The 21,455-nt window shown below is 33.5% G+C and overlaps 1 protein-coding gene across 3 annotated transcripts in view; it reads right to left on the reverse strand.

Annotated features, from left to right (window-relative positions):
• The window catches only part of LOC126770190 (serine/threonine-protein kinase 17A), a 170,518-nt gene that overhangs the window by 148,370 nt on the left and 693 nt on the right, over positions 1–21,455 (reverse strand). The gene's annotated exons all lie outside the window — the stretch shown is intronic.

Here is a 21,455-nt window from a genome sequence, read left to right on the forward strand (position 1 = left end):
CGGGGGTGACATCGGTCCTCGCTAAAGGTTAACTAGCGACATTATGTAGATTTTTACATGTCAAACGGCAAAAAATATATGAGAAGCGAGTGGAGATAGCGGCACTCAGATCGCAATTACAGTTAGGTTCGTCTTCTGTCGTCGGCTATTACAACAGCTTCCGTTTACCGGATTACACTATACACTAGAAATATTATTGATAGTATTACATGAATACAGTAACTGTCTAAGTGTATAACTACATTTCCTTATTTATAATGAGTGAAAAAAATAAATATTGATTTGATTGATTTCATCTAGTGCCTAGAACTCCTGTTAGGTGATTTTTAATAAACGCGTCTGATTAGTACATCACAGTTTCGAATTTTATGAGCAGGTTTTTTGTTTATTATTTTTATTACATTTATTTTCCTTTGTTACGACATGGTTTTATATTTATCGTTAGTCAAAGTCATACGTTGGATCTCTTATTTAATGAGAAATTACACCTTCCCTTCTTCAGTAATCTCGTGTTCGGCGGTAAGAAAATTATAAGGAAGCCTGCATGTATCGAGTTTCATTGAAATTCTTCACCAATCCGCATCGAAGCAGCGAGGTGGAATAAGCTCCAAATCTTCTGAAATGAGAGGAGGCGGTTGCTCAGAAATGTGACATTTTCTGGTGTTTACTCCTCTACTTAAAAGAGTTTATAGAACATGTATTCGAGCATAAATGTAAGTTTGGGTTGCGACTTACACTCAATGTGAATCTCGGTAACATTATAAGCGGACACATTTAGTACGTGATAAGATTACTCATTGATATTTAATAATAATATTGTTCAATGTACTCATGCAGCGACATATTGAAACATGTCGATTTATAAATAACGCTTACAGAGTTAAATATTCTTACTATAGAAAATTTTTAATTAAATGAAATTTTCATTATTTTTTTTTGATTAAATTTTAAGTAAATGTATCTACTTTTTGGAAAATAAAGTAATTAATATTGCTAATCAATACATTTAAAAATGAATTTAAATAAAAAAAACAATGCAAATTATTTCAATAAAAGATTATTCAATATAGATGATATAAAGTATGGATAAGTTGATTTACAGGCAGGATACATAAATATAATAAGAGCCTAGTTGATTATTTTAATTGATTTATGTCCGGTTATTAAAATCAAGAAACGATTCGTATCTCTTATGGAGGAATTGCCTCCGACTTGTAATTCAAAAACATTCAAACTTATAACACTTTAACGATTCATAATACAAAATCGAACGTATGATGACGTACATTAACGATACGAAGCGAGTATTTATTGACTATATAATATAACTGTATAACAACAAAACGATAGATATATATTTGGTAATAATGGTTATCATAAGAGATAATTTCGTGGTTATAATGAAAACGTTGAACTCGTACGACTAAAAGGCTTCGAAACATCTGATCTATAAATCGACGGACAGGTGCAAATTTCACGCTTTATTTAGCGATACGAAATAGATGTGTTGTACCGTAAGGGACCCGATTACGTCGCAAATAAATCGCGTGCGGACGCGACGTCGAATTAACGGTAACCCACCGAATTCGGTCGTACGATCGCATGTGTCAATTAAGGATAGATTGATAGACGTCGGCGAGAGCACGTTTATAGTACATCGTGCGTCAATTATGAAGAAAACTACGGTCTAATATCGGTCAAGGATAAGGCATTGTTATTATTGGTCGAAGGAGATAGAAACAGCTGACTAGTCATTACTGTTTCGTTAAGCACGAATTCTACGTGCTACTTCATTAGATCATCGATTGCATATTTATTTAAGAAATAAATAGAAAACTATAAATTAAAAATGTTTAAAAAAAAGTACTTTACTGTAGTAGGAATGATCTCTTACAAACGATCCGACGTAAATATGCAACCCATTTTGAGCAATATAAATAAATAATATAAAAATATATAATTAAGACTTTCAATATACATATTAAACTCACAAAATATCTCATTTAGTTTTATTGAACACACTTAAATATGTTTAATACATTTTTTTTATATAGAATAGGAAGGCGGACGAGCATATGGGCCACCTGATGCTAAGTGGTCACCAAACGCCCTTAGACATTGGCATTGTAAGAAATGTTAACCATCGCTTACATCACCAATGCGCCACCAACCTTGGGAACTAAGATGTTATGTCCCTTGTGCCTGTAATTACGCTGGCTCACTCACCCTTCAAACCGGAACACAACAATACCAAGTACTGCTATTTTGCGGTAGAATATCTGATGAGTGGGTGGTACCTACCCAGACGAGCTTGCACAACGCTCTACCACCAGTACATATATATGAAGTTCATAAGATAATATCTCGTTTTTAATATACATTGAAATTCATCATTATTATTAATTTTATAATATCGTTTATTTATATGATGTAAATAAAGACTCAAAATAATTATTGGTATAAGAAAGAATGACAGCTTATTTAAATTAAGCGAAATAACTGTATATAACTTACATATAAACGTCATAACGTCAAAAGAAAACAGTTATATTAACTATAATAAGAATCGTATAAAGTAAGAATGATCATTAAAAACACTACCCAAAAAAATTATTGACATCAATTAAAAGCTTCGTATCGTATTCGTATTTCATATCGATCGTCGTATTATATGACACAATAGAAAGAGCTCTTAGCAGTATTAGTCCTGCAGGGACTTACAGGTCCTTCTGAATTTAGTCGTGATGCAAGAGCATAGCACATCATAACATACAGCGTAAAGCAAGATAACGGAAAAGATCACGCTACTTCCTTTTTTAAATTTTCTTTAAATTTTGAACAATGAAAGTGATCAGAGTAAACTAGTTGAGTATAAAATATATTGTCTTTATGAATGACGCTAATAAGAATGTCGTACCTTAAGAACTTTTAGCAATAAGAAATAATTGGTCCATTACGGTGTGTCTACTGTAATTAAATGCGGTACAACAACAGTAAACAACTTTTTTAATTCAAGATCAAAACGGGTAATACTTTGAAATCAGCTGTTTTAATGACAAACATATTTCAAATATAATAATAATAATTACGAACCATATGCCGAGCCGGTTGGCGTGGTTGGTGGATGCTTGCCTTTCACGCCGAAGGTTGTGGGTTCGATTCCCACCCAGGACAGACATTTGTGTGCATGAACATGTCTGTTTGTCCTGAGTCTGGGTGTAATTATCTATATAAGTATGTATTTACAAAAGAAAAGTAGTATATGTAGTATATCAGTTGTCTGGTTTCCATAGCACAAGCTCTGTACAAGCTTAATTTGGGAGCAGATGGCCGTGTGTGAAAAATGTCCTAGGATATTATTATTATTATATATGCAAAATTACACGAAATTAATTTGTATACTTCGGTAAAACCACTCCCCAAATATTTTACCGCCAAACAGCAATACTTAGTATTGTGTCCTTGATGAAAGGGTGACTGAGTGAGCCAGTATAACTTTAGGCACATGGGATATAACATCTTAGTTTCACAGATTGTTAGCGCAATTGCAATGTCAGGAATGGTGTAGGGTTGAAAAAAAGTAGTAGGCGACCGCTTGCCACCAGTTGACCGATTTGCCTAGTGACTATTTTGTATAAAAAAGTTTCTTTGATGTAATTGACTATATGTCGATTAACTTAATTATCAATACTCATTTGCGTCTTTCTTATATAGTCGTAAAATCCGTTAAACGATGATTACGTTAGATAAGATCGATTTAAAAGTCGCAACATCGCAGAATGTACGCTTTTTCAAATTAAATTAAATGTTAAACTTATTGATGGAAATTTATTGTAATGATTTTCATAAATAGTTCTTAACCGCAACTCACAAGAGTGTAGTGTCGTGGCTGTTAAAGTCTCGAAAATTTACATTTTCAGTACAATACTATGAAATAATAGACGTTTCGCGTTTCATTTAACAACTCACCCACACCTAGAAGCTATGAGATTATATTCTCAACCCTGATTGAAAAAACAAGTTAAAAACTTTATTAAATATGGAAGAACAAAACAATAGTGATAGTCAAATATATAACATCGATTCACAAAGAAATACCTCTGACCCGAGAAGAACCAGAACTAGAATAAAATAAATAAGACATAAAAAAACTTATACAATACACAAACATCAATTTAACATCTACATTACGTGTCTCAGAACAATTTCAAACCAACGTTATTCAGTCTAGATAAACACGAGTTATTGACAGATGGCGTTCCTAGGCTACAAGTGTTGTGCTCGACGAAACATGAATCATTTTCGCCTCATGATCGTGACCACGTTATTTTCACTCGACAACTCGACTTACGTATCTTTGTGCTAAATAATTTCATTAAAAATTATTTCTTATACTTCTTAATAGCCGATATCTCTGAAAATAAATGAATAATCACACACATAATCGTATGCAAATTACCTGGAACGATCTTTCAATACGTTTTTGGCTATTTTATTGACGGCTCGGTTATTAAAATTCAATTTTCATTTCAAAAGATAAATGTTATTTATTAACCGAGATGAGTAAACTCTTCCGCTATGATTATTATTAAAATCGAGTAAATTAATTATATCATATGACCATTTAAGAATCAAAAAATAGGAATTAAGATTTAAATTTAATTTTTAAAAGCAATATTATAAATTTCCGGTAACCACAAAAACAAAGACAACAAGGCCGTATCGAATGAGAACAAAAAACAATATTATATTGTTTTTAAATACAAAGAACTAGGTTTATGTTAATTTTATTTAATTTTTTATCTATGTATAAATAGTTTGATCTTTTATATACTATATCTGAACGAATTATAATATTACACCACTTTATCAAATATAATAACAATTAAAACGGTTAACGGTAACGAACTGTTAAAAATAATATATTAAACTGTCTTTCAAAATAAACCTTGCATCCTTAGAACAATCGCCGCAAACACTACTAGTTATAAAGTCTAGCCAAGGAAACTTAATACGTTGAGTCAAGTTCGCAACGGGACACGTTTATTCTCTTAAACAATGCACAACCAAAATAGAGAAAACCATCCTCGTCAACTGCAAATCGCCACCTGTCGATGACCCCGAACAGTCAAGACTAACGGGCAAGTCGCGCATCCATTTACGCATGATCTCTGTCGGTATACACATTAAAACCATCTAACGTTAAACGCGAGGATCATTTTACGATGGTGATGAGCAATCCCTAGCTCTTTGAATAAAGGTCGAGGGGTCGAAAGCACTACAGCGGCTAGTTTTCGACGTCAATGCAGTATTCGACGCGGCCAGTGGGAAATGTGTGCCGAGTAACTGTTTGAACAAACATTGGCAATGATCGTCAAATTAAAGGCAGAATGCGAGTTCATTCTTCTTTATCTCGGATCTATGTACGCGGAGCAGGTCGTACATTTGCATTGTACCGCATGTACGTAATTGGCTCCGTCCCAATTACGGGACAAAACCTGCTGACGATCCAAGCAAAACAACTCGGTACTATACATTCTACAAACATATGTAATTCAAATTTTTGGCATGTTTTTCGTAAAACAAAACACAGAATGGAAAACGAAAATAACATCACAAAACTCAGCAAAATTCTCAATTTTTACATAGATATATATATATATAGTTTTGCGAACTCTTACATATATCTCGAACATAGAAAAGCAGCGGAATAGTTACAGGATCAATTAATAAAGGAATGAAAGACACCCACCTGCTCTAGTCTCGGGAACTCGAGAAGTCTTTTCAAGACAATATTATGATAAATGACATGCAAGATCCGACTGCAATTATTTCTCTCTCGCGCTGCTTCCCTGGCATACCATTACAATATCTATTAACCTCTCACACAGGACATTATATACACATATATATTTAGAAAAACAGATTTCACATCAACTTAGATATTTTTAATTATAGAACAGGATTTCTAACTAATATAGTACTAATAAAGTTTACCACGAAAGTTTGACACGAAAATATTACAGAAACAATAAAAAATTTAAACACACTATAATCATAATATTTAAAAAAACGCATAACTGAATACAGTAATCATACGAATGAGTTACAAGATACAATAATTGACCGTTCAATATTAAAATAATAATTATACCACATAAATAATGATAATAACAGGTTAACAAAATGATAGTCGAATAAGGTTAAAACCGATCTCATCGATCGAGATGAAACGTTTACGGTGACAAAGTGGCCTATTCGTACTAAATAAAGCCACAAAGAACTGGAGTCAGTGTCGGGGGATTGGAGGTCGAACTTCTTACCTCGTTAACTCTCTGGCTCAAAGGCAATAATTCAACGATTTTACGTGAGGTATTTTAATAAAATTAATTTCTTTAAACTTCCGTCTTTTAAATTAAACATGTATCTCTACCAATTAATTTAACTTGTGAATACTACTTAAATTATATAATCAAAATAATATAATAAAACGTTCTAAGTTGACACAGCGAAACTTTTGGGTATATATATATATATGTATATATATATATACATATATATGTATATATATATATATATATATATATATATGTATATGTAATATATTTTAAGTATTATACATTTATAAAGAGAGCGGATGTAGAACAAACAACGAGTCTATTATTCCCTGTTAAAATTAAAGCGATTTTGCGTTATGATATTTTTGGGTTAAATAGTTTCATTATCATAGCATTACGTCAATAAACCTTCCTATCAAAAACGTGAACATGGGAAGTAATATTCACATTGATAAACCTTATTTTATTATACAGGTTAACGCGTAAAACTCAATTTACTGAATTTAATAAACATGTTCTTTCAATCGATTTAATCCTCTGCTGCTATTTCATAATTAACTTTAACCTGTGACATCGACCCGTGGATCGAAATGAATTCTCAATTCTATTATAAATAAGTCATTTATACTCTTATATGAAAGTTTATAAGGTTTAAATTCATTTGTCACCCGTTAAATGGATAACGTTTCTACGACCTTCCGTAAAGATTACGAAAAACGATGCCATCAGTGTCCCTAATCTTTGATTATACCCATTAACGAAACGCCACAAATAATATCAGTACAAAAACAACAGAGTAACTAAAGATTGAAAAAAATAATTTAACCTATTAAAATAGAAATCCAAATATTTATATTTTCCAAAAGCTTTTGTGGATGAGTTTATTTAGAACATCAACGCTGGAGGTCTATTCCATCCAAATATAAGTGTTTGTGAAGCGAAAGCGAAAAAAAATATATCTTAGTACACAACTTGCCACCCACATGGCGTTAGTTTTGACTCATTCCACAAATTTGTTGAGACATGTGTAAATGATCACTAGATATATGAGGAAGCGTTTAAACGCAATTTATTTGACGTCCAATATAAAACATTCGTCTAAATTGATGAAAGCACTTTATAAGGATATAATAGACCTCCCGCTGTTGCACCACTCGGAGTTGATTAATTTGAGTCATATTGAGCGAAGTGCTGAATTTTTAAGTTAAGTATAATTAAATCACATATGAAGATTATTTTTGCAACCAATTAAAAAATATGAATTATTTTTATGAACGGGCTGACAAATTGGATAGTTAATTTTTGGGTCACATCCTGCGGGCTTCCGTACTAAAACGATAGAAACCGATACATTAATTTAGGAAACGTAGATTGTTTTTTCATTAAGTATTATTTATGTATACTTTACATACATGTTGCATACATGTTTTCCTTAATTTACTATGTGTCTAATTTGTGATCTAATTTCATCTACTTTTTTAAATAATACGTTTTATGTTATTAATCTTTCAAAAGATTATGATTTCATTTTAAAAAGGTCAAAGTGACTCGAAAACTGTCGCCTGGATCCCGAACATTTTTTAATGCAACAATATCCGTGGATTACACGTGTCATATTATGCAAATCCGTGATGAAGGCTGGCAGACATGGAAGTCCATATACGGCGAAGATCTTTGGGCTTAAATTTTATTGATTTTATAATACATGGCCATTTTATTAATGTTGCAATTTTGAAAATTATTTTTCGAATGTATTAAACGGTATAAACAGTCCCAATTCGGCGACAACGCGTTGTTAGTTGTGACGAGTTATTTTTGTTTTAATGTTATGGGTATATTTAATCCGCAGGATAATTTAGAAAACACCGCGGACATGAGTTCGATGAGTGATTTATTGATCGTGGGGTGTGTGGGCGCCTCCCACATGCTTGCTTGATCGTATTACTGTGCGAATGTTTACTTAAAACCATATTCGCATGATAATTAAATGGCGGCTTCCGTTATTGTATTATATTAATAACTGTTCTTTAGACAAAGGGTTTTCTTGAAATATGTTATTACTGTTATTATTTCACAAATAAACTTCCTTCCATATTGTCGATTATTTAAAAAAAATACAACTATGACATTCTCCGATAACAACTTTGATGGAAAAAAATTTGGTCAATCGTTCGTAAAACAATCTAAATGCTATAAGCCAATAATAAAAATTTCATATTATATATTTTTTAAGGATAAGCGTTATTACGCTGAGTATTAACCACACTTGCCTCGATCAAATTTATTAACTACCGATACACATATAGCGGGCCACTTTCTGTACAACCGTTAAAATACATTAATTCAGTCACCCAATTATATTTTTAATTTTATCTTGATTGAACGACACATTCGGTAAATCGAATGATAATAAACAAATAACTGTTTATTTTCTATAATGCAAAATTTGTTGAGTGAAAATTAACTATGGACGATAAGACGTTATTAGTCGTAGACGGCGATCAATATATAATATATTCCACATAATATAAAACTGTATTATATAAGTTATCAAATTAAAAACAACACTGAATTAAAATGTATATATAAATATAAATTTCTATGTAATATTGCTAATAGTGTTGAATTATGTATTAAGTAATGTATTCCATGGATACTTAAATGTGGAACAAATTAAATATATATACATATATTACTTATGCAGCCGACGAAAAGTAAAACCAGATGCTAGAAAAGCAATTAAAACATTTTGCAATAACGGCGACCTTGTGACAAAATAACACTTAAACAAAGAGCGAACGCAGACAAATGACATGACACTTGAGCACCGCAGCGCGCATGCTGCGCAAACGCATTCCTGATTCGATGTGCGCACACGCACACAATCGCACCGCCCGTCGCGAAACAACACATTCACACTAGTTCAAATGAATATTCACATGATTAAAAGACGAAATAATAAAGCCGATGCACCTCACATTCATATTCAAAAGTAACTATGTATACTCGAGGTAAATTCAATTAGCAATATGGACGTGATGCCAGCGGAAGTTGTATTGTTTACACTCGAATGAGCAAATGACAATAGCCCTTCGATGCACAATAGTGGAATGCAGTTAATATAAAAATATATATTTCACATTCTTTTTCATATCATACTCGTACAAGTTTTATAAACCTCCTGTACGGTAAAAAAAAAACGTAAAATGCGAATTTCATTTCATACGCCTCTCATGAAAACGAAATGATAAATAGCGCAATAAAAATTCCAGTGATAGCATTTGAATCATACCAATTAGAGGAAAAATACGGCGAAAAGAGAAATCTGTAGCATTATCGGCAGTTTACGGAATTCAAACAAAAGCATTGTTACGGTAGCGTCGAGTGATTTAGTTTGGGTTCACGATTTGTTCTCAGTCGGTACGCGTAATGGCCGTGACCTCTTCACCGGGAGATATCACCGAGTGACCAGCCGCTCCGCCAATCGCTTTCTTCTGACCCGCTTTTCATAAACAATACTTCGGCAGCGCTTCGCTCGTTTCGATGCGAGAAAGTATTCGATATGAAAACATTGATTTAAGCAAATACCGACGAGAGTGAGTACATGTTAAATAAAGAAACAAATATGTTAAGATGAATGAATAAAAATTCAGACATTCACATGATACTTTTCGAATGATATCATTCACCTTTTATGATTAATACAAAAAATATATATTCTATGTCCACGTATTAAAAATATATAAGAATTAAAAATGCCTTCGTGCAAAAAGATACGATTAATAAAAATAAACTGTCTAATCGGAGGGAGGTTCGAATTTAAATAAACCATAATGAAAAGGGAAGAGAAGATGTCACGGCCCTCGTATTCGGTAATGCGGTTAGCAACACATCCGCTAGTAAGATACTGTTGGTTTAATAAGAATAATATCGTAGCAGTACTACAGTACTGCTTTGTAGTCAATATTGAGACAAAGCACTTTTTTCTATATGGTTGAATCGTCTAATTAACTGAGGTTGTACACGATCCTAAACTGCAACTAAACAATGAAGGTCATAAATCACAGCTTCCTCCAAGTAATAGTAGCATCCTACAGAAACTTTGCGGTGGCAATCTTGCGCACTATCTAAATTGATGGTTTCCGGCGAACATTTGAACAGTGAATCTATCGTGCAGCTGTCTGCGTACGCGACACACTTCATTTGACGCTACGCGTGTGCCCATAGAAAGTGACGCTTTGTCATCGGCACCGCTCGCCCAAAATCGACAAGCACACGGGAGAAAGGGATAAACACGAACATGTTGAACGAGATGGGGCGAACCTTTAATTCTGCAGTTGCACATTCGGCTTGTCGGCATCTGCTCAAGTAGTTTCACAAGTCGCTTGATTCAGTACCTGCCTTAAATTCCATTACTGGAATCGCAGAAACATTTACCGCACGTGTATTGATGCTTATGCTTTAAAAATTTAATTCCATCGTATTTCAACACTATATTTACCATAATATAATCAGGGCAAGTACTCAATCGAATGTAATTTCCGGTCGCGTAATCATTTGAATACCGCTATATCGGGAACGAAATGAATATTCCACTAATCAGGTATCCAGGAAATTGAAACCAACGATGGCGAATATAAACGACCTTTGCTATCCTGTGCTACCGTATAGAATACAAATAAATATACGTTGGAAGTAAACGATGTCAACAGACATCCTCTCAATCAAATAGGAGCAAATAAAAATAAACGATATAGAACGAGTTCCATTTTCGGAAAATTCTAATTTCAAAATTTCATCTCTTTAATACATTGTCAGATTCAATTTAGTTAGTTAAATGAAACGACGAAAACCCGCAATATCGAGTTACGCTCGTTAATCAAAGCAAAGACCAAAGAAAGACGCCTCGTTGACTTCAGCGGCAAAAAACCGTCACTGGAGTGACGACACCCGGCCGATAGCCGACACTCCCCCTAATGGCCTTTTTACGGTACACACCACACGTTAACAACTTTCTGTGAGACAATTCATAGACTGCTGTGAGGTTAATGAACTCTATCGCAAAGATTACGATGACAATTCTTCTACATTTTTAAGAGATATACCTATGCTAGCTAATATTGAATTAGTCATCGGGAAAGGTTAATAAATTTATTTTATAAATACGTTGCAAGACAGCGACTATGACTCAGCAGCCACAGGATAATCGCTAAGGCATGCTGTCGATTACATCACCGAAGATGAAATGATTTTTTTGATACAAGCCATATCTTTTGTTAGACAGAACAAAAAACATTAAGACTGATGTATCATTTGATAGATATATCATTGGCAGTCAAAAGTAGCAAAAAACTCAAGCGCAACTTATTATAAGCAAGTATAATAATTTTTGATCAGTACGACTAGCGGTTTTGACCTATGCTCGTTCTCGGTGAAGGAATCAAACTATTATAAGATAAATTTTGTTATGTTATAGTCCAAGAACAATGGGCGGAGCGGGAGGCCAAAATAAAGGTCATGGTTGTGGACGCCCATTAAATATTCATAGGTGCATTCGCATATTGTTCAATAAAGACTACGTACACTTTTATTACGCTTGGTACAATAATAAACAATAAATGATTTTTTCCAGGTCTTGCCATTATATTGTAATATATCGGATACGGGATCAAAAACGTTTATATTATTAACTATTTATTAACCGATACTTAATATATAAATATTATTGAAATTCAATGTAAAATACAAGCGCTTAGTCATATTACTGAAAACTTAAAATTAAAAAACATTTTTTTTTGCATAACATTATAAGAAACCAAAAGCTATTGATAGATTAATATTAGTAATCATTTTACGAATTTATCTTTTAATTCGTTTCTTTTTATTTCGTAGTGAATAATTGGTTTCGTTTTCACTTGAACCACGGGTGAGTTTGGGCGGTGCGCCGGCGCAATTGTGCACGGTGTATGCTAATATATTGTTTCTGCAGGTGACCACCCCCGGCCGGCGGTCCGACCATCTACAGAAAACTGCGAATACATTACAGAATTAAAATTACTTTCCTTATTTTTAATAAAGTGGGCGTATTATGAATTTTATTATTTGTCAGTATAAATTACCAATAGTGCAATTAAATCATTTATATAAATAGCGAAAAAGCCAAGATGGCCTAGTGGTAAGAACGCGTGAATCTTAACCGATGATCGTGGGTTCAAACCCGAGCAAGCACCACTGAATTTTCATGTGCTTAATTTGTGATTATAATTCATCTCGTGCTTGACGGTGAAGGAAAACATCGTGAGGAAACTTGCATGTGTCTAATTTCACTGAAATTCTGCCACATGTGTATTCCACCAACCCGCATTGGAGCAGCGTGGTGGAATAAGCTCCAAACCTTCTCCTCAAAAAGAGGTGCGGAGGCCTTTAGCCCAGCAGTGGGACATTCACAGGCTGTTACGGTTACGGCAAATAGCGAAGTGCTGTTTTACTGACACCACTTCAGTCGTATTGTATTCTTAAATATTATGTTACGAAGAATTAAGTAAGTATGTCTCATTAAAATAATATATATATATATATATATATATATATATATATATATATATATATATATATATATTCCATAATGCAAACAGTCCTGATTTCTCGAATATACTAAACAGTCTTTCAGATTTCATCAGTGCATATTGCTTCCATTAACGACATCGGAATGTTAGCGGAGTCCAAGTTTAACATCTACGCGTTGAACTGTCATAAATTAACATAATCCCGAGGACAAATGTCCAAACGTCGTATCCATTACACTTAAGCAAATAGCATTCAGATTGCGCCTAGTAATCCTCTCTGATTGTGACGTATGGTATACAGATCCGCGTAGATTTTCCAAAGCGTCATCCACGACATTCCATTTCTTCGTCAGATTGAGCCATCCGGAGACGCAGGAGATTTACAACGGCGATAGAGAGCGCCCTTCCGCCGAGCTGATAAATAGGCTCTCTAATTATATTTACGCAGCGCCGGTCGACGTGCGATAAATCGTCTACAAGGAATGCTAGAACAACGCGCGCGTTTACGGCCAATATAAGATACTCATAAGATCCATCACCACGGACGCTAGAATTAGGGGTGGTATAAAATTGTTTCTACATCTCCGTTTGGTATTTAACTATTTGTATTTACAGTCGTCCGTCAGTATGCGTTAGCGTTCTGTGGGGCGATATAAACCGAGTTAAATATAGTCAAATGTGTAAACATTCAGGATGCACGTGCCGCACGATGTCCTAGGTCCTGACAGAGGATGGAAATACTCCGGAAGCGCACAATTAGAGCTGAGCGAGATGGGTGCGATCGGCTCGAGTCACTGAACTCCGCTCAAGGTTAGGAATGGGAATCAACATCAAACTAAGCGACAGCGAACCGCATCCATCAAGTGTTCAAACAATGAAATTGAGACACGTCAATATTAGCTCACAGCGAAGCTCCACTACTCGACATACCAGCATATTGAAATTGCGACTTTAGATAATATAACGATAAAGACATACACATTGCGATAATAATGAGCGCTTATCACATTCAGTCATATCTAAATAATTTTAAAAATTAAAACACAATATTTTAAGATAATATGCATTTTTAAAAAATAAGTATAAATGACCACTATACCGAATTTATATACTATACCGTATTCACCGACATATATGTCATAAAATATTTATATAGAATCGCAATGGAATATAACATCGTTCGAAAGTTTTGTGACCTACAATAAACGGCATAGTTTACGGAATTGACCGAATTTCTTAAATTTTAGGAAAACCCAATTCTTACGTTGTTACATCACATATGACATTGTGATTCACGTTCAATTCGCTTCGACCCCGATGCGTTCATCAAACTCCGGTTCTCCCGTAAATGTATGCGATGAAAGTCAATATTTGCAGCAATAACTGCTGATAAAGATATTCATATATATTTATATAACGGTGACATCAAGAAATATTAGATAAACTAGAAAAATTTGTTTATTTTTATTGTAACCTTATATTAGACAAAAAAAGGATCATTAACCGAAACCTAAAATATTATATATACTTGGTAAGATCGTAGTCCATAATTCAACACTGGTACCATGGGACATATGATAAAATCTTGCAAGTCTTGTTTGAACTGATGGTTAAAAGTGCAGTTAGATATATAGTTACGTTCTTTTTATGAAATTTAAGATGCCCTTTTATACAACGATCATTAATATTATAACTTAAAACAACAGGTTGCACGAGTAAATAAACAGATTAATCATAATTTATCACGGCAGTTTATATATTTCCAGTAATTTCTTGTTAGAAACAGAATTAAGTGTTCCATGAGATATCTATTACCACCCATATCTAGGCGCCGAAGGTCGGCTAGACTTTCGCTACGCAGCACTTTGTACCCACACTATGCGAGTGGCCCAACCCGCGGTGGAAAATCTAGTCGCCTACACGAACGCACCGCGAATAAGCGATGCAGGCGACACTTGTATTACCATAGAGACAATCAAAAGTCAACACGGGAGCCATGTTGACATTGGCCTGCTGTTACACTCGGTTTTGTAACAGTATCAAAACGCATTCCGATGTTCGTTAGACGAGAGGAACGATTGTTCTCGATCGGGCCATCGCCCACGTGTCTCTGTCGCGACAGTTGCACAACTTGCCCGCATTTTATCGCAGGTGAACATTCGCCCAACGAATGGCCTTGTAGGCGAAGGGCATGACCGTTGTCCATTCCAGGGTGCCCGAGCTGCGGAACGACTGCGTTAAAAAAACTCCGCCCTCGACATGTTATGGCGCCGCAGACAGCAATAAGATAGCACTGGATAGTCAGTCGATTATATACGAGGGGCTATGATTTAATGCTAAGGACTTTTGCTTGCTTGACTTTTTGATTGTTGATTAAAAGGGAAACCGTTCGTTTTATAGATTTTTTTAAAGAATAATGTTTTTAAGATAAAAGATTTTTCATAGTATTAATTTTATTTTACCAAAGTAAAAGAGCTACTCGGACGCGTTGGCCTCGCTTGTGTTGCTACATACGTATCGGGTTTCGTTCCGCAAAGTCAAGATAACTGCAGGCCAAGACCCGCTGCATAGTTGCACACTGACTTTGAAACTCGCCTAGCCTTATTGTGTCCTCTTTTAGCCGTCAACTTATTTAAATAGGAAATGTGAGGTCGGATATAGAACCAAAATGACGTGGAAGTTTCCTCATGCCGTTACGATTAGTCATACGGTTAGGATTCTCGCGGGCCGGCGGTCGGTGAGGCTAAAATCGGCGTTCTAATAATCGACATTATCTAAAATAGCCGCGTGACAAACGAAACTGAAAGTGACGCGTGATGCAACGGTCCCGAATTTAGCTGGTGCGGGCCAGGGCGGTGCATCGGCCGCGAGGAACGTTGGCCTGCAACACGGCTGCCAAACTGCTGACATTTCGCACTAATGACACGAATAAGATATTAGCGCGGATAGCTGCCGTGGAATCTATCTCAGGTATTCGGGGCGTGTGTCAAATCAATATAAGCTGCCGAGAAGTTTCAATACATTACGGTAGCTTATGCTTGTATAATCCAAACACACTGGACAGGCTTCGGTTGGATTTTGCATAATTATGCAGTCGTAATGTGCGAAACAAGTTCGGAGTTATCACATTGATATGTGACATCCCAGTTAGATCACGAGTTGAGCGAAGGTGATGAGACTTATATTTCTTTTAATGCCTTATTTTAAGAAAACGAGCACGCGTTATTGATTCTTTTTATTCGAATTTTATACAAGCAGTCGCCCGCAATAAGAGTCTTAAGAGAGATTCAGGGAAATCAATTGTGTGAAGGGCGCCCGTGACATGGCAGACACGGGTCGGAGGTCCGGCCGCATTCCGGCGTCGCTTGAAAGTGAAACCGCTCCAACTGACCGGCTGTAGAAAGTCACCGATTACATCTGAGTAGTGGCGAGCAAAAACAGTTATCGATTCCAGGGACACCAGCCGCCCTGGGCGTCGTAGATTGCCAAACTCCCGTTTAACTAAACTTTGAAAAGTACAGTTTCACTTCGTTTGCCCACGGCAAAGTGGCCCTGTTTGCCAGTTCATAAATTGTTGATTGAATCTATTTTCAACTTGTTGACCAATATACTATCTATCTTGCGGCTGCACTAATGCTATTTTAGAGTAGGTTAAATTTAAAATATGTTTTATTAACCACTGCTATTTGGCACAGTATATTTATATATCTACTATATAATATCTATTTAAAGAGGAACGTAAAAAAGACCAATGTCACTCAGTCACATTAAAAGACAATTACTGTGAAGATAAGCACCGGACAGTGCTTAAACAATAACGTACTTGACACGATACGAGTCACTCTATAATTGTCGTCAGCAAAAGTATTTTTTTTTTCTGAAATATTAACATCCTTAACGAGGTTAAGTAAATTTGACTCTTTCGACGTCTCTATTAGTTCTGAGTTCTGAATCTAATATTTGATCGTTCGCAACTAGAGGAAACATTTAAATTTATATGACGAGTCATTTTTTAAATTACCTACATATAAATCTTTGGAAAATACCAATTATTTAATATCCTTTATACGAGGACAATAAACAAAAGAATTGATTACTTTTATATATATTTTTAAATAACGAGGTCTTAAATATCTGTCATGACTGTAATTCAGTACGCGCCCTAATCGTTAGCTGCGGGCATGAAAGCTCTTCCCTAGCTCTATTGTACTTGTCTCCGACCAAGAGGGGGGGGGGGGGAGAGGATGAGATAGGTGTTAGGTACCCTAGATGTCCTTCTCAGCTCCCAACAACATGTAAATTTCATGACGATCGGGTAAGTAGATAATACGTGAAAGCGTAACAAACAAATAAACTAACTTTCGCATTTGCATTAGTTATATTATCAACCTTATTTTCTATTATTCGACGGACAAAGACTAACACTTGAAATCAGATATTGCAATATTGGTCGCCTAGTTTGATACCGCTAGAACTAGATTTTACATAAATATGTCAATTACGTCGGATATGATTATTGTTTGCCCCAAATGAGATACTAGCGACACCATTGTTTTATAATTTGAAAAATTAATTATTTGCAGGAATTTTTTTTATTACTGACTTTGGTAAATGTCTAAATGATAACTCATTTTATTCAGAAAAAAAATCTGAACATTATATGAAATCTAAATACAAATAATAATTGAGCCGGTAAAAGTGGTGATGATTTATGCCCGCAATGTAGTTAGGACAACATATCTTAATGGACCGTGTTATATTTTCTAACTCGCGAGTATGAAATGATATCTATGAACGTACAAATTCCGTTTAACCTCATAAATATTCTTATATAGGTTATCTTCATTGAAACACACAATTCCCATTTTGTTAGAATCGGGTCGTTAGCAATTTATCGCGTAAACACATTCCTGTCTCGAGAAATATTATCCAACATTATAAAATTCATGTTAGAACTAACTGGGGCGGGTTCCCAATTTATTGCATGGACTTAGCAACGTCATAGCGTTAAGCTGTGCTCCATTGCAGCAATCTTTTTTAATTAATTAAAAAATATACAAATAGTATGCATTGGCGTTACATATTATTCAAAATTATGAAGAAAATAGGTTGTCTCAGCTCTTAAAATAGTCTAGCTATATAATAAAAAAAGATAATGTACATAAGTATGCTATTGGGTAGAAAATAAATAAACGTAGACAATGTTGATAACATAATTATAACAAAGCATAAAAATAAATAAGGTAATACTTATTATTACTAAGTTTATTCTACTAACTACCAATATACACTGTAGCTACATTGGACAAGCTAAATTTAATTAATTATATAAAATTTAATATAATAAGCGGTATCCGTACAGGTGATTCGGAATCAATGTAATGCCCTTATGTAATGGATCAGACCTCAAAAACTTGTGAGAGACTCAACTCTGGAAAGCTCCACCGATCCATCACTTCGTATTCGCTTATCGACTCTTATAAACCGCTATCGGTTTTAAGAAATTCTCACATTCATTCTAAACATTTCGATGCCGAAATGAAGATTTACATCTATGATCGATTTGTGTTAATTTTTTAAAGATATCAATGAAATTTCTCATGAATACAATCGATTTTTACTATTACATACATAAATTTAATTTAATTTAAATCATAATCAACCTTCTTTGTTGGTTTTTTAATTTTTTTTATAATAGATCTTTCTGATTTATCATAATATCTATTTAATATATTACGACGATTCGAGGACGACGTTAGAATCTTTATCCAACGCTACGATACTTACCTATCTATTTCATCAAAAGTTATTGAAGAAATATTTTTATTTATCACTTTCGTCTCGCTCTTTTATTCTTCAAAAGAATATTTGTTAGGATTTATTACCAACGGATCGAACCGTATTAGAAACTCGATATTATTGTTTCGTATCGAATAGATTTACAAACGATTACTCGATAGAATCTAGCAACAACTCTATTTCATGATTTATCACTGCGTTTCACTTTCGCTACGTACAAAAGTATTCATATAAATCAACCTGAGAATCAATTAATACGGAACCTTTAAGTTTATTGATTATTTTCATTCGAACATTTTCAAATTGTATATGTTGACTGTGAGGAGATTTTAGCACCGATTAACTTTTTATCTTCTGATGTTTTTATAGTTTTTCTTTAACATACATCCCGGTAATTTAATACTTTCTAATCTATATAAAATATTCGAGCCCTCCACACTCGTAAGAAATTATATCTGTTGAATTTATGTTAATGTTATCTCGCCATAACTTAAATAAAATATTAAATCGTTTTTATTTTAAAATTATTACTTGTAGACTATAATCAATATTATTTCCAGTGATGAACACTTACACAGCATACATTTGAAAATGTAAGACACAAGGGTGTACGAGCTGCCTAGCGATGTGATAATCGCAGGTACAATCCTGATTCTTGGAGCTATTGTCGTAATCCTAACACAAGCTTTACGCTAAATTGGAGGAAAATAGCATTTTTAGGGAATCATTGAAATAGAACGTCTATAACTTTTTGTAATATTAATCTTTAGAGTGACAATGTGTCGTAAATAAACTAATAAACACGGGTTTCATTTTCTCATCGGATGTTCTAACCCCTAAAAAGCTAAACCTATTTTGAGTTTACACAAACAGACAGAAGTTTTATAATACATAATTTGTGAAGAAAATTTTTTGTCACTCATACGAAAATAAATATAATTTCAAATATAATGTAAATAATAATTATAATAAAAAAAAACAATACTAGCTAACATTTTCATTGATAAGTTAATATATTTTATTAATTGATCAATATTTATTATAGAGACATTGCCATCTGACCTCGGCGACCTATTAGTAGGTATCAAGAAATACGTATCATCGGACTAATGCTGATTAATAATACAATGTAATAAATTCATAGAATATATTCTAAATTGCATAAATATACAGAATCTGTTCTATAAAATTGACACACATGATTTTTTTCTATTACACAATATTTAATCATTTGAAAATTTACTGAATTTTAGTCTGTTTTGATGACGTATGGCTGAATGCTTTACATCATCCGAGAGTCGTAATTAAACAAAACAAAAAATATTATTTGCTAGTTAGAATTTCTTGCCAACATAAACGACGCAAAATAAAATAGTTAAGTACATAAATATTTATCAACATTTTTAATTGCTTAGCAGTATTCCGAATTATTCGTTTCCTTTATATTTAAGTATATTACATATTCAGTTACTTCACGTTAAAAAAACGTCAACTTATCTCGTTAATTATTTTACCGCGTAGCTTTTTGTTAAGCACCGGATTTTTTTTTAAATGTGTCTGTTAAATTAAATTCTAAGTCTTATATGATCATATATATAATATAGCATCGTCTGGTAGCAGCATTGAGGGGAAAAGTAGTTGAACATGTCCCCGCGTCGTGTAAACGACACCACAAATTCCGACACACTTTCGCGTGTAGTGTACGATAACCTTTATATTATACCTTGATTAAAGCAACTCTGAAAAAACGCAATAAAATTTTAACAAGATAAAAAGAGTATAACAAATGCTAATTTGTTAAAAAAAAAACTGTAAAAACCGTATTTATTGTCTATAAATTGATTTACCTTGATATTTATATTACCAAAATAAAATTTTAAAATATGGTTATTATTTATTATTATTATAATATGTCAAAAAAAAACTATATTTAGTAAAAGTTAGCGTGGTAAAGAACTTTTTTACTAATACAGTTTATATAAGTAGTATTAAACAAAAATAAAAGTATTTGTTAAGCTATTTTAAATAAATTTATATTGAAGAAAATATACAAGTATATAATTATCTCACAACACAGATAATTTAATGAATAATGATTTTGTTTTAACGTAAAAACTGCTCAAAATTTTTTTATATATATATCTCAAACTCTCACTTTAATAAACTTATTAACAGATATTTAAAAAATTAGTCGGATTACAATTACTTATTTAAGTAATTATATAATATCAACAATTATTTAACATGGCAACAAATTGACCATGACTCATAGTTAAAATGTAAAACAGAGTTTTAGTTAATTACCTATATGGAAATTTTGTCTCATAATGGTATCATTTATTTCACGCTTCAAGTGCTTTACAAGCTCTTTAGACTGAGGTAAATAGAAGTGTTATCTTTAATTATCAAGGTAGTCAACACTCATCAGTCATCTTTATCAGGAATGCAGAGATAAACATTATGGCAAGCTATTTCACAACTACATTGTAAATTATACATTTAAAACAATCACACATATGTGATATCTAACATCTATGTGTGATGTTAAGTGCTATAACAACACACATACACACTGATAGGTAAAAGATATGTTTTATCAGCATTGGCCATGAATTATTTCATAGTCTATTGAGGTAATAATTATTAAAAAGTTTTTTTTATGAGTAATTTCTTATTATCTTTTTAAAATAAAACTACTCAGAAAAGTTTACAAGATCTTTCAAGTTTGTTGAGGATTCGAGTTATAAGTTTA

The sequence above is a fragment of the Nymphalis io genome, chromosome 8 (genome assembly GCF_905147045.1).
Source record: "Nymphalis io chromosome 8, ilAglIoxx1.1, whole genome shotgun sequence".
Lineage (NCBI taxonomy): Eukaryota > Metazoa > Arthropoda > Insecta > Lepidoptera > Nymphalidae > Nymphalis > Nymphalis io.